The 13,713-nt window shown below is 36.3% G+C and overlaps 1 protein-coding gene across 1 annotated transcript in view; it reads right to left on the bottom strand.

Annotated features, from left to right (window-relative positions):
* GALNT13 (polypeptide N-acetylgalactosaminyltransferase 13) overlaps nucleotides 1-13,713 on the bottom strand; it is a 547,381-nt gene that overhangs the window by 487,924 nt on the left and 45,744 nt on the right. The window lies entirely within an intron of this gene.

Genomic DNA, 13,713 nt, shown 5'->3' with positions numbered 1-13,713 from the left:
ATGTGACAACCTGTGTGTAATAACAATTTGTTTAAAGTTAAAAAAAGAGAATTGATTTTATTGTTTTATCTTGTTCTTTATGCATTTCATCATTTTTTATATATTTTTAAAAATTAAGTTCATTACAGAAAAAATCAGAGTATTCAAAAATTTACTGGTCAGCTCTGATGATTCTGAGGCTCCTGTGGGACATACAGGTGGAGCCGCCAGAAAGCAGGCGAGTATAGAACTGAATTTCAGGAGCAGTAAAGCCGAGGAGGTCAGCAAACCAGTGTTAACTAAAGTCATGGGAATTGGTAAAATTTATTCAGTGAGAGTGTGAGTGTGAGAAAAAAAAAAAGAGGGTGCCAAAAAGAATCTTACAGAGTACCAATTTAAAGAAAGGTAAGCCCACCAATGAGATTGGCAAGGGCTATCAAGGGAAGGAAAAAATAGGAGTGCAATATTATAGATTCCAATAGAAAGAATATTGTAAAAGAGAGGACATGCTCGATGGTACAGTTATGCAAAGAGATCAAAGGTATATAGTCTATGTATAGCTCCAGGACTCACTTTTGTGACTTTAGAAAGAACAGTTTCAGACAAACAGAAAAGGTGAGTCAGCGTGTTGAGGTGTGAATAATGGAGGATGCAGATTTGAGACAGAGAATATAGATATTCTTGGAAACATCTAGTTGTGAGCAGAGACAAGAGTTTCTGTGCAGCTGAAAGTGGACTTGGACTATAGGGAGGATTCGTGCACAGGTCAATGTTTGTTTTTAAGGGGAAAGATCCTTTGACATGTCTAATGTCAATGGGAAGAAATCAGGAGAGAGGGAGAAGGCTGAGAATACAGAAGAGAAAGAAAATACTTAAGTCAGGGCTTTAGAACACATACAGGTGTAAGATCCAGAGCATGCATGAAGGCATTGGCTTATAAGGGGAAGAAGCATCGGAAGGGAAGAATGAAAGAAGTCGGGCAGAGTGATAAATTAGCAGGAGCTTCCTATCTCACAGGGGCTATTTTCTCTGTATGCCATCAGTTAAACAGGAAGGAAGGAAAGTAGTGTGGGGTGAGAGCACAGTACAGTAGAAAAGATTTTATAGAAAACCATGGAGAATGGAAAATACCTTTCCAGGAAAATACACAAAAGTTACATCTCAGAGTGGAGGGTGCAGCCAAGGTCAACATCCCAGATTCTTTCCCTGTTTGCTTGGTGCGCATCATCTCCTCTAATACCCTCCCAGAGGGGCTTACACCTGCCTCCCTCTCCCTTCCTTTTTAGCTTTACCTTCCACGAAGAGGGCTGATTCCAGGTGGTGAGTATTTTATCTTGTACTTTCCATTTTTTTTAAAGAAAGTATATCAATGTAAAAATCAGGTTATTTTAAGCATGACTGAATCACATATAGTACTGTATGATGAAAATCTCAAGGAACTTTTAGTTAACATGGTTTGAATGTGCTGAAAATGACTCGCAGAACATCCTTCCCTCCTAAAAATTAACGATGATGCAGTTTACCAAGCCTCCACACTCGTGCCTGTGGACACAATGAAGGAGGAAAACACAGTGAAGTGACTTAGAAACCCAAAGAATTTTGCTCTAAGCTAGCTGCATGTTGCTAGGCAAAAAAAAAAAAATTGTTTGTGGTCATGACTAACAGGGATAAGTGTTCAAGTGGCACTCTTTATTTTTCTCTCTCCTCCCTCCCTCCCTCTCCTTCAGCTGGACCTTTCTGTTTCTAAGATACCTTCTAGTCCGAGTCTCTGCTGCTCAGTTGGGTGTCTCTGATACTGACTGAGGTTGCCTGGCAACATGACCAATAGACCACTCACCAGCCTGTGTGGCAGCTCCATGTTTTGGTTCGCAGGTGGGAGATTTGGATAGAATTGCGTGAGGTTTCCACATTGCAATTCTGTTTCATTTCAGTGATCATATAATGAAGTTTATTACTTACAATATCATTATTATACTTCATTGCATTATTCAGTATCATACAGAGGTTTTTCTTTTTTGTCATAATTATTAATACTTCCAAGAAATTTTAAAAGATTGGAATTGCCCTTCAAAATACTTCCTTCCTAAAAATAAATAAATAAATAATTTTAAAAATGAAAAAAATACCTCATTCCTTTTTAGAAGCTCATTACCATAAAGGCAAAATTTTTTAAATATTGAAAACCATAAGATTATTGACAGGGAAGAGATATAAGGGGAACATCTTGGAGATTGGAAATGTTCCATATCTTGCTCTGCATAGTAGTAACACAAGTACATAGCTATGTAAAAATCCATCATCTGTAGACTTAATATTAGTGCACTTTGCACACTTTAATATACATATGGCATGCTTCAAGAGTTTTAAAAAGTAGTGACAAGATGAATAAATATACACACACACATATAGAAACAGAGACTATATAAGCTTAATACATGTTAGGGAACAAAAATAATCTCTAGCCTTTTATCATAGAACACAATATCTTCTTAAAGACTAGACATTGCTGTTGTATTTAATCAGTTTAACAACAGAGACTATTTTGCCATATGGCAACCATGCTTTAACTAATAACTTGCTATTTATAGAGGAGCTTTAACTGTCAATTCAGATGGGTAAATTGAGGAGAGCAGACAGCATTAATAGCCACACACTGCAAAAGATTTGCTATTTGTTTCAGCTCACTGGATCACAAGCAGAATGCCTCAGATACAAAGATCACATCTGGAAATTTATCTCAAGGACACACTTCATGCACAAAATCACAGGCATGCCTTGCTGGTCTGGTTTCTGAAGTGCCTAAGTTTTTCTGGATGGAAAAATAGATTGGCAAAATCTAACACAAACAGAGATCCTTAGTGGTTTTATTTTACTGTATTTTATTTATAACACTTTATTACACAATCTCCACACCACAGAGTGAGGGCATTTTCCATTTTTTACCCATTGGACTTTCTAAAGACCTTAGCATTTGAAAAATTGTGCCGTTTTTATAAGTACTTTTACATTGTTATTTCATTTAGTCCTCATTGTGGCCTTTATATATATTGCCCATTTTATAAATGAGTAATCTAAGGCACAGAGAGTTTAAATGACACACTTTGTCTAGGCCAGCAATCACCACAACCAGAATTTGAAGCCAGTTTTTAAATACAGCACCGTGTTGTTCAATTAATATCTATCACTTCATTTCAGAACTAGCAAAACCTCACAATAAAGCCAGTTCCTGTAAAAATTCAACTTTGGTTTGATAAATTAAGTCTTTATCACTTTATTTGCTGGTTTTAGGATGTTTCTTTTGACAAGAGAATATGTCTGGGGCAAGTAAAACTGCATAGAATCATGGTGCTTTAAAGCTGTCAAATAGTGGTGGAGGTCAGCTCGTCTACCTAATTGATTTGTCTGCTGACAAAACTGAAGTCCAGAGGGTTAGAATGACTTTCACAAGTTTCATAACTTCTAATGGTAGAATTCAAACTGGAACTCATCTTATCTGTTTCTTGGCTTGGTATTACATAAAGTGCTGCTATCATAAACCTAAATTTTGAGCAGTATTTCACTATAGTTCAAAGTATAAAAATGATATATTTAAAGGGTAGAAATTGAGACTCTCAATCTCATCTAAAAGATAAAGCTTTACCCAAGAGAAACAACTTAAATGGCCTTTCTACCTTATTAATCAGTATCAGCCTTGATAAACTCTGTCCTCCCTTAAATAACTGAATCTAGTATAAGTTATTATATGGTGGTGACATAAAACATACCATTTATTGATCCATTCCTATGTGATAGACCATTTTTATATATTATCATGTTAAATCCCCACCAAAATGTTTCAAAATAATAATTATCATGCCCCTTTTACAGCTGAGAAAGTAAAACAAGTTAGGGTAAGAACCTTGGCTCAAGGTCATGTAACTAGTAATTTGCAGAGCTGAGATCAGAACCCAGCCAGTTCTGTTTTATGATAGAATCTGTATATTTCAACCCACGCCATCGTAGCTCAGAAATCACATTACCAAAATGTATTCCGCATCCTCTAATTGTAATTGAGATTTCTAACAGCCCACGCAGTACCTATCTTCCCCTTCCCTACTAGGGACATGTTCAGAGCCATTGCATGTAGAGCAAAAATACTATATGTAACAGCTTCTTTTGCAACAAACAGTAATGATGGTTAGGTAGAAAATATTGGGTGGAGTTTCCAGGCAATCTCTTCGAAGAAGGCTAAGCTGGTAGTATGCCCTTTTGCCATTGCATTTTTTTTTTTCATTCTTGCTGCATAGAACACAAATGGCTGCCCAGTGGTCATCTTAAGCCACTGGAAAATCCTTGGGGATGAAGTCATGTGGCCAAGATTGTGGAACAGAACTATCAAAGGAGACTAGATTCCCTAATGAGCAAGTTACCACAGTTCCAGCCCCACAATGCCAATGGCCAGACTTCCTTTTGCAGGAGAAAACTTGAACTCCACCTTGTTTAAAACAATGGAATCTTGCTACACATCATCCATTGAGCTTCACTTGCTCAAAAACTGATAGCAACAATTCACTTTTGTATGGAATGCTAAAGATAGCATTAATTTAGGACTTCTGGCTCTGGTATATGCAGACCAGGTATTGTGAAGGGAAAAAAAGCATTTTGCTTTGGAAAACTTGAAAGGCTGAGTTAAAATGTATGTGGAAAATATTTGGTTTTCCTTCTACTTAGAAAGTCAAAAGCCACCAGAGAATATTGCTCTTATCCTAATAGTAATAAAAGGCCAGATAATCTACAAAATAATAACTTTTCTTGAGCCTATCAGAGACCTGTAGTTGCAAGACAAAGAGATTAACTAAATTTTAAAGGGTAAGAGCCACTGAGGACAGACAGGACATATAAGCTTTTTCACCTTTGACAGAACATGAGAGGAATAGTTGCTCATTATGAAAGTAGATAAGAAGAAAACAGCTAAAATTGTAACAAATACTTGAAGGCCAGAATGGGTCACCAGAACAATATAGACACCCTGGGATCACCCAGACACAAAGGAATATGCACTCATTCATAAGCTCTTTTTTCAGACATCTACCAGTTGCTTAGCAGAAAGATTGAGGTCAGGGCAAGAGACCAGAAAGAGCACTTTGGTGTCACAAAAACACAATTATCTTTTCTGATTCCCCAGACCTTTCTCTAATGCAAAGCAAAATTTAGCCTTTTAGGATAGAAAACTCTCACATCTCCAGTGCCCTGGAAAAGATCCATAGTTTCTGGGAAGGAGATAGAAGAAAAATTCATCTGGCCCTCTTAGAGGAACAGGTAAACCTCTTCCAAAAGAACCCCACAGAGTCAAGGAGGAGTTTGGGTACCATGAGAGGAATGGGCAGCAATGCTGAAAGAGCCATTGTCCCGAGGTCCAGACGCCCAGGACAAGTTTAAGGTTGAGACTGGAGCAAAGGAACCCAGCACCCTCCCACCCCTACCAGAAGCACTGCCCCAAGTAACAAGCAATAGCACTCTGCCACCTAGGAAGGTACAAGGTACAAGAAGAACCTTACTCTGCTATACAAGCATGGGGGACATCCCAAAAGGGGAGGGTAGAGAACAAAAAAAAATCCTTTGGCACTCTGGGTCCCACAGTAAGCCCAAGAAAGCCCCAGCTCTGCTGCTGGAATGTGAAGTCTGTGGGGGAAAAAAAATCAATCAATATAAATCACCAGATTAACAAAAGAAAAAAGAAAAATCATTCAACAATCTCAATAGATACAAAGGAAGCATTTGATAAAATTCAAAACCCAGTTATAATGAAAAATTCCAGTAAAACCAGAAAAAAATAAACTTCTCAATCTAATATATGATATTTATCAAAGCATTATAGTAAACAGCATTCTTAATAGTAACATGGTGACAGTGTTCCCCTTTGATCTGGGAATAAAAGCAGAATTTCCACTCTTCCCTCTTTCATTCAGCATCGCTCTGGACATTCTAGCCAGTTCAATAAGATATGAAAAAGGAAAGTGTAGGGGCACCTGAGTGGCTCAGTCATTAAGCATCTGCCTTTGGCTCAGGTCATGATCCCAGGGTCCTGGGATTGAGCCCCGAATCGGGCTCCCTGCTCAGTGGGAAGCCTGCTTCTCCCTCTCACACTCTCCCTGCTTGTGTTCCCTCTCTTGCTGTCTCTCTCTCTCTCTGTCAAATAAATAAATAAAATCTTTAAAAAAAAAAAAGAAAAAAGAAATAAAAGTGTAAAGCTTGAAAAGTATTAAATAATATTATCTCTGATCATAGAAAACATAATTCTTTATGGAAAAAATTCAAAAGAATCTATTAAAAAATATTAGAATTAATAAGTGAGTTTATAATCTGCTGTATGCAAGGTCAATATATAAAAAAACTATATTTCTTTACTCAAGGAACAAAAAGAAAATAAAGTTTTTACAAATTTATAATATATAATAACATTAAACTGCATAAAACATCTAGAACAAATTAACCACAATGTATAAGACATCTATGTAGAAAACCATAAAATATGATTAGGAGAAATTAAAAAGACCTATATATATGAAGTACATATACTATGTTCATAGATTTAAAAAATCAATATTGTAAGCATGCCAACTCTTTAAAAATACACTTAACAACAGACTGAATGCAATCCCAACTAAAATCCCAACAATTATTTTTTTGTCAAACTCGACAGATTAATTGTAAAATTTGTTTGAAATAAGGCAAAGTCAAGATTCCTTGAATAAAAACGTAGTGGAAGAACTTGATTTAATAGATACCATGAATAATTAAAAAATGACCATAGTTAAAATAGTGTTATAATTAGTAAGAAGAAATTAACAGACCAGTTAAAAATGACAGTTGGTGACACCTGGGTGGTTAAGCATCTGACTCTGGATTTCCACTCAGGTCATTATCTCAGGGTGGTAAGGTCGAGTTCTGCTTCAGGCTCCACACTGGACATAGAACCTACTTAAGATTCTCTCTCTGCCCACCCCTCCTAAAAAAAAAGAATAATTGGCCCCCAAAATGCAGACATATATGGATATTTAATTTATGATAAAGATGGCATTGAAGAGCAGTGGGCAAAGAGGTGAATTTTCAGTAAGATTCTATAACAACTGGAAATCCAGTTGGAAGGAAAACAGGACTTGACTTCTACCTCAAACCAGTCACAAAAATAAATTTAAAAGGAATGATCTAAATGTAAAGAGGTAAAAATATGATTATAATTAAAATTAGAAACTTTTCCTCTTCAAAAACTCCATTAGGAAACTGAAAAAGCAAGTCACAGAGAGGAAAAAGGGATTTGCAACATATAATTGAAAGGAGGCTCTTCATTTGAATATAATTAACTTCTGCATATTAACAATAAAAAAATCAACACAATAGAAAAATAGGCAAGACACTTGAACAGGCAATTTACAGACAATAATATCCATATGGCAATTAAACCACATAACAGAACCACATCATTCAAAGGGAAATGTAAACTCTATTCTCATCAGAATGGCTAAAATTAAAAGGACTGATTACACCAAGCATGGATATAGCTGACACAATGGGAACTCTCATACACTACTGACTAGAGTATAATTAGTATAACTACTTTGGAAAATGTTTAGCAGTATCCACTGAAATTGAAAATTTGTATACAATATAACTGAGCAATTTCATCACTAACAGAAATGCATGTATATGTGCAGCAAAAAACACTTCAAAGAATGTTCACAGCAGCACAATTCATAATTGCCCAAACTCAAAAACAGTCCAAATGTCCACCGACAACACATATATACTCTGTAGCATTTTTCTGCAATGGAATACTACACAGCAATGAAAATTAACGAACCACACAAAAACATTAATGAAACTTAGATATATAAGTTTAGGAAAGGAAACCACACACAAAGGAATGCATGACTATTATGTATATAAATTAAGAAATTAAGCTAAACCAGCATTTCGTATTTAAGGATACAAGATTAAATGTTAAAACTATAATGAAAAGCAAGGAAGTGATTACAAAGGTCATGAAAAAGTTATCCATATGGAATTGGTGGAAAGGAGTAATGTTTAGGAGGTTAAAAAAAAAAAGCAGGGTTTCTGAGATGCAGAAAATGTTCTATTTCTTTTAAATTTTTTTTTTTTAAGATTTTTATTTATTTATTTGAAAGAGAGAGAATGAGAGACAGCACACATGAGAGGGGGGAGGGTCAGAGGGAGAAGCAGACTCCCTGCCGAGCAGGGAGCCCGATGCGGGACTCGATCCAGGGACTCGAGGATCATGACCTGAGCTGAAGGCAGTCGCTTAACCAACTGAGCCACCCAGGCGCCCCTGTTCTATTTCTTGATTTGTGAAGTTACATGGGTCTTTGCTTGTAAAATTCACTGTGTTGTGATCATAACACATAAAAATTCACAATAAACATGTTTAAAATAGTAATAATTATCCAATTAAATTTTATAAATTAAAAATTAATAGATGAGATAAAGTTCAATGAACATAACTAATATCTATTGAGGACTTACTGTGTGTTAGGGACCACTGTGTTTTATCTCCTTTAACCTTCACAATATTCAGAAAACACACTACTTTCCTGTCACATTTCAAAGGTGAAGAGACTGAGGCCACAGACCTTGCATAATTGACACACAAAAAGTCACACATCTAAGATCACACTTTATAAAGGTCACACAGCTAGAGAGGACTCATTTTGGGATCTGAATCCATGCAACAGTATGGTTCCAGAGCCCAGGCTACTTCTCCAGTATAGAAAAAGAGAGATACTCTCTATATTAGGTGTTAGATTTTTTTCCCCTGTCAAAATTATTGTTTAGTACAATGGTAAACTAACTCTAAAATATTGGTCTTTCATGCATCCAAGATATTTAATCTTTAATTTAGCACTCTATCCTTGTTTCATTTTAAGCTGTGCTAAGGAAGGAAGACAAATCATATTAAGATGACATATTTACTATTCTAATTTATAACTGAGCAATATCATAAATTATGCTGTTCCTGTTGCCCAGCATAGAAATGAATGTATCCAGGAGATTCATCATGAACCATAAGGGATATTTCTCCCTAAAAGTCCAAAGATTTTCCTCCCTACCCAAAGGCTTAACTGAAGGGGTAAACTCTGAAAAAAATATGTTTCCCTGATGACTGGTAATGTCATTTTCCAGTTCAGTCAATCTGGAAATCTCAGTTACTTTTTACAGAAATGATGTACAGTGGTTACTGCAGAGACTCTGGAGATTGACTGAATGGGCTCAAGTCTCACCTTTGCTATTTTCTAGCTATTTGACCTGGGACAATTTACTTGGCTAAACTCACCCTCAGTTTTCTCTTGTGCGAAATGCAGATGGTTTTAGTGTCTACCTCTCAGAGTTGTCTGATGTGAAATTAAATAATATAAAATCACTTAAAACAGAGTCCAGTACCTAGTAAATGTCACACAGGTGATGATGATTATTACTACTCCCTGACCCCATTTCTTTCAAAGTCTTACCTGCATCTATTCCTTCTCTCCATTCCGACCACTACTACCCTAGGTCTTACCCTCATGCCTTATTCTTATACTTCTACATTTTCCTAAAGATTGTTCTCTTGTCTACATGTCTTCCAACTGGAATCCATTGTTTAGACACCACCAGACTAAAGAGGAAACTTTTTATTCACAGGATTGGCCCTCCTAAATATTCTCTTTGTTTTTTTTTCCAACTGCCTACCGATTAAATTGAAAGTCCTTACTGTGATTATCAGTATTTCCTACAACCTAGCTCCAGCCTTAATTTTCCAGTGTTATCTGTTTTTAGCCCAACACAAGAAACTTACTCTGTTGTCAAACTAATTAATTCACCATTCATTGAATGAGAAGTATGTCTCTTTGACTCTAAGTTCAGGTATGCCATTTCCTTGACTTCTCTGTTAACATTTTCCACCTGCACCAAGACCTAGTGCAAATGCAATCACCATGATGAAATCTTGAGCCACTGCAGTCCAGAATTATATTTTTCTTAAATCTCTTCCAATGCTTTGTTTTTTCACATATATGTAATCATTTCATTATTTCTCAAATTATTTACAACAGCTTTATTGATTTGATAACTTTAGGCTATTCTCATGATACCATATCCTAATAATCTATCCTTTATTTATGCCTGTGCCTATCTTATTTCCTTAAATTGAACATGCAATTTTCTTGAGAGTCATTTTTGTCTTTCCCTCCCACTTGCTCTAGTACTAAACCAGTATGGTGCTCCTCATATTATAGGAGCATGCAATAAATATTTATTGAATTAAGTGAAAAGAGAATCACTAAATGTAATCATTAGCTGTGTATTTCAGAGACCAAATTTGCAAACTGAAAGGAGAAGCATTCTGTACGTCCTTCCCTCTCAAAACCAACAGTAGTGTGAAAACACAGTGTGACCCACTCCCTTTAAGGGCAATAATATCTTAAATACTAGGAAGTTTGAAAATACCCCTCAGGCAAAATGTTGCTGACAGTTTGTTTCAAGAAGTGATATGTAAAAGGACTGGGATCAGTGGATGATTGAGATGGAAAAAAGATGAAGGTCACCAAAGAGACAAAAAGGGGACGTATCAGTGTGACCAGTGTAGTGTTGTAAAGGATGTCCCTCAATGATGACACACCTGAAGATGACAAATAGGGAGGAGAATAATTAATTAAGTCAAGCTGAACTCTTCATTCTGAACTCTGCACCGCATGAAATGATGGGACGACTTCAAGAAAACGGTGTGGTCAGTCACCTCCAATTCAGAGAAGCGTAAGCTACGGTCTCTGCCCTTGGGGAAGGAGCTTTTTTATTTTTTAAGTTTTCTTGACACAAACAATAGTTTTTAAAGGCAATTTGTTTCAGATTGCTGAGCGGCCCTATTAACACTTAATATGTAACAGGGAGAAACTTAGCCTGTCTGACTTCATAGTGCTTCTCTTTCCCTTGATGCTATAACCTATAGCTTAGAAACTTCTGCTTAGCCCTGCTACATAGACATACTACAGCTATGACTTGCAAAAGCCACTTTTCACCCAAACCCTACTTCACCCAGGAGATAAGGAAATACAGAAATGATTATGCTATGATTAAGATTTACAGGAATGGCGGGGCGCCTGGATAGCTCGGTCGGTTAAGTCCAACTCTTGATTTTGGCTCAGGTCATGATTTCAGGGTCATGGGACTGAGCCTGTTGAAGGGCTCCATGCTCGATGGGCAGTCTGCTTGAAAATCTCTCCCTCCCCCTCTCCTTATGCATTCCCCCTGCTGCTCACACTCTTTCTCTAAAATAAGCAAACATATCTTGGTGCGCCTGGGTGGCTCAGTCGTTAAGCATCTGCCTTTGGCTCAGGTCATGATCCCGGGGTCCTGGAATCGAGCCCCGCATCGGGCTCCCTGCTCGGCGGGAAGCCTGCTTCTCCCTCTCCCACTCGCCCTGCTTGTTTCCCTCTCTCACTGTCTCTCTCTGTGTCAAATAAATAAATAAATAAAATCTTTAAAAAAAAAAAAAAAGATTTACAGGAATGGCATGACCAGATGCCTATATACAAAGATGAACTGACCAAGGACAAAGAAGTTACATGACCTTCCTTGGATTTCTACAAGCATTAGTCAACTTCTGACAACAACTCCATCCCACTTCCCCCTTTTGCTAATATAAAAGCAGCTCAAATTCCATGTTGAGGGAAGATGGTTCTTTGGGACAATAGTCTGCCATCTCCTCAGTTTGCTGGCTTTCTGAATAAAGTCGCTTTCCTGGCCCCAACACCTTCCCTTTCGACTTACTGGCCTGTTGTGCAGGAGCAGAATAAGCTTGGACCGGGTTACAAATGTAAGGCAATTGATTTTAGTTGAAATTCAATAATCAACTACTTACTTACTAAAGAATTCATATGTATAATCAGAGGTTTGGGAGCAGTGTTTTCATGCAAATAAAAGAAAGTTAGATCAACCACAGAATTTCAGTCCTTAACACTCACGTTAAGTATAAAGAAAAAAACGCTTTAGAATTAGATCAGTCTCAAGCTTTGGTCCCATGAAGGACAGATTTAAACTTCCTATGGTACATTTTCCTCATACAAAAAAAAATGGGGATAATAACACACCTACCTCATCATCTTATTGCTTAGATTACCCGAGATACTGAATGTAAAATGCATGGGATAGAGTAAATACTTAATAAATACTATTTTTTTGTCCACATGGCTTCAATTTCCATGAATGGTTTCATAAAGCATTGGACGAGATTATTCCCTCAAGTTAATTGACCATCATTTCAACTATTTATTTTATATCTATAAGTTTGTCCTGTCTCTTTCAAAATAAGCATTTCAGACTCTGTAAGCACTTCACAACGCCCCCTCTTTTCTCCACAAAACACACAAACACACTTTCAGCCTAGATATGCAGTCAATACAATAGGATATATATGTGTGCATATTTTATATAGTGTATATATACATGCTGATTACCTAAATGGTTTGTTTCTTCACTAAAAGTTCAAAGAAGTAAAGTTGTCTACATTTATAAAGAAGGCTGAACTTTAGTTTCTTTTGGAACGGGTCAATCAACATTATTCACTGAGTACTTTTGCTGTGTACTCTATGTGACATGATTACGAAGTTATGATGCTTACTAACAAACATACTTGAATTGAAATACCAATTTACTATGTACCTGGAACTGTGCTATACTTTACATGTGTTAACTCACTACAAATGAAGTAGTTCCCAATCTTACATCCATTTTAAAGACACATTCAGTAATTTGTTCAGTCACACAGCTAATAAGTAATAAATCCAGTATTCAAAGGCAGGTGGTCTGAATCCAGAGTCTGAATTTCTAAACATGTACTAGGCCACCTTTTTTAAGTTGTACTGGAAGACAACATAAAAACATTAATGCTGTCATTACTGCTTCCACATGTTTTGGAAATTCTACTTTAGAATTGTCCTCCTGATTATCTCATTTCACCAAATAAGGAATTTGAGCATGTGGAAGCTAGGACTCTGATTCTGTGGTCCCTCCAAACTCCTAAAACAATAACATGACTTAATTTTATTTGTTTTTTTTCTTTAATGAATGAAAGAAAACTCTTGGAGAAATTCAGAAGTCTAAACACTTTTAATCAAATATATACTTAGGTGATTTACAAACTCTTTTTTTCAGAATCTATATTTTCATTTCTTCCTTCCTAGTTCAAAGCAGTCAAGTGAGGAATTGGAAAGCACCATTTAAAATGAAATCGATCCCATTATAGAAAATACAGAAAAAAATACAATATTTTAGGATAATACTTAAGCAAAACAGTAATACAAAGAAAGGATCAGAACATGTTTAAACTCTTTAAATATTCAGGCTCTTAGAGAAGTTATTTAGCTTTGTCTACATGAATAGGTAGGGGCAGTATTTTCTGAAAAGTCTTGTGTTCAAAGCCCAGATTCATCACTTTGAATAGATATTGAACAAGGTGTTAAAACTTCTTGACTTTCAGTTTCTTTTATTTATAAAATGGGAATAAAAATAATGATCTTAAAATATGTGGGGGAGAATTACAGGCCACACATATAAACTGCCTGATTCAAAGTCTTAATACTCGGCAATCTTAATTCTTAATTCAAAAAAAAAAATTCTTAATTCAATACTCTTTTTTAAATCTCCATATCAGCACTGGCTAATAACACTAATGTTCCCTGCACTCTTCTCATTTATGATTCAGAG

The sequence above is a fragment of the Neomonachus schauinslandi genome, chromosome 3 (assembly GCF_002201575.2).
Source record: "Neomonachus schauinslandi chromosome 3, ASM220157v2, whole genome shotgun sequence".
NCBI classification, from domain to species: domain Eukaryota; kingdom Metazoa; phylum Chordata; class Mammalia; order Carnivora; family Phocidae; genus Neomonachus; species Neomonachus schauinslandi.
This window is presented reverse-complemented; position numbering and strand designations above follow the sequence as displayed.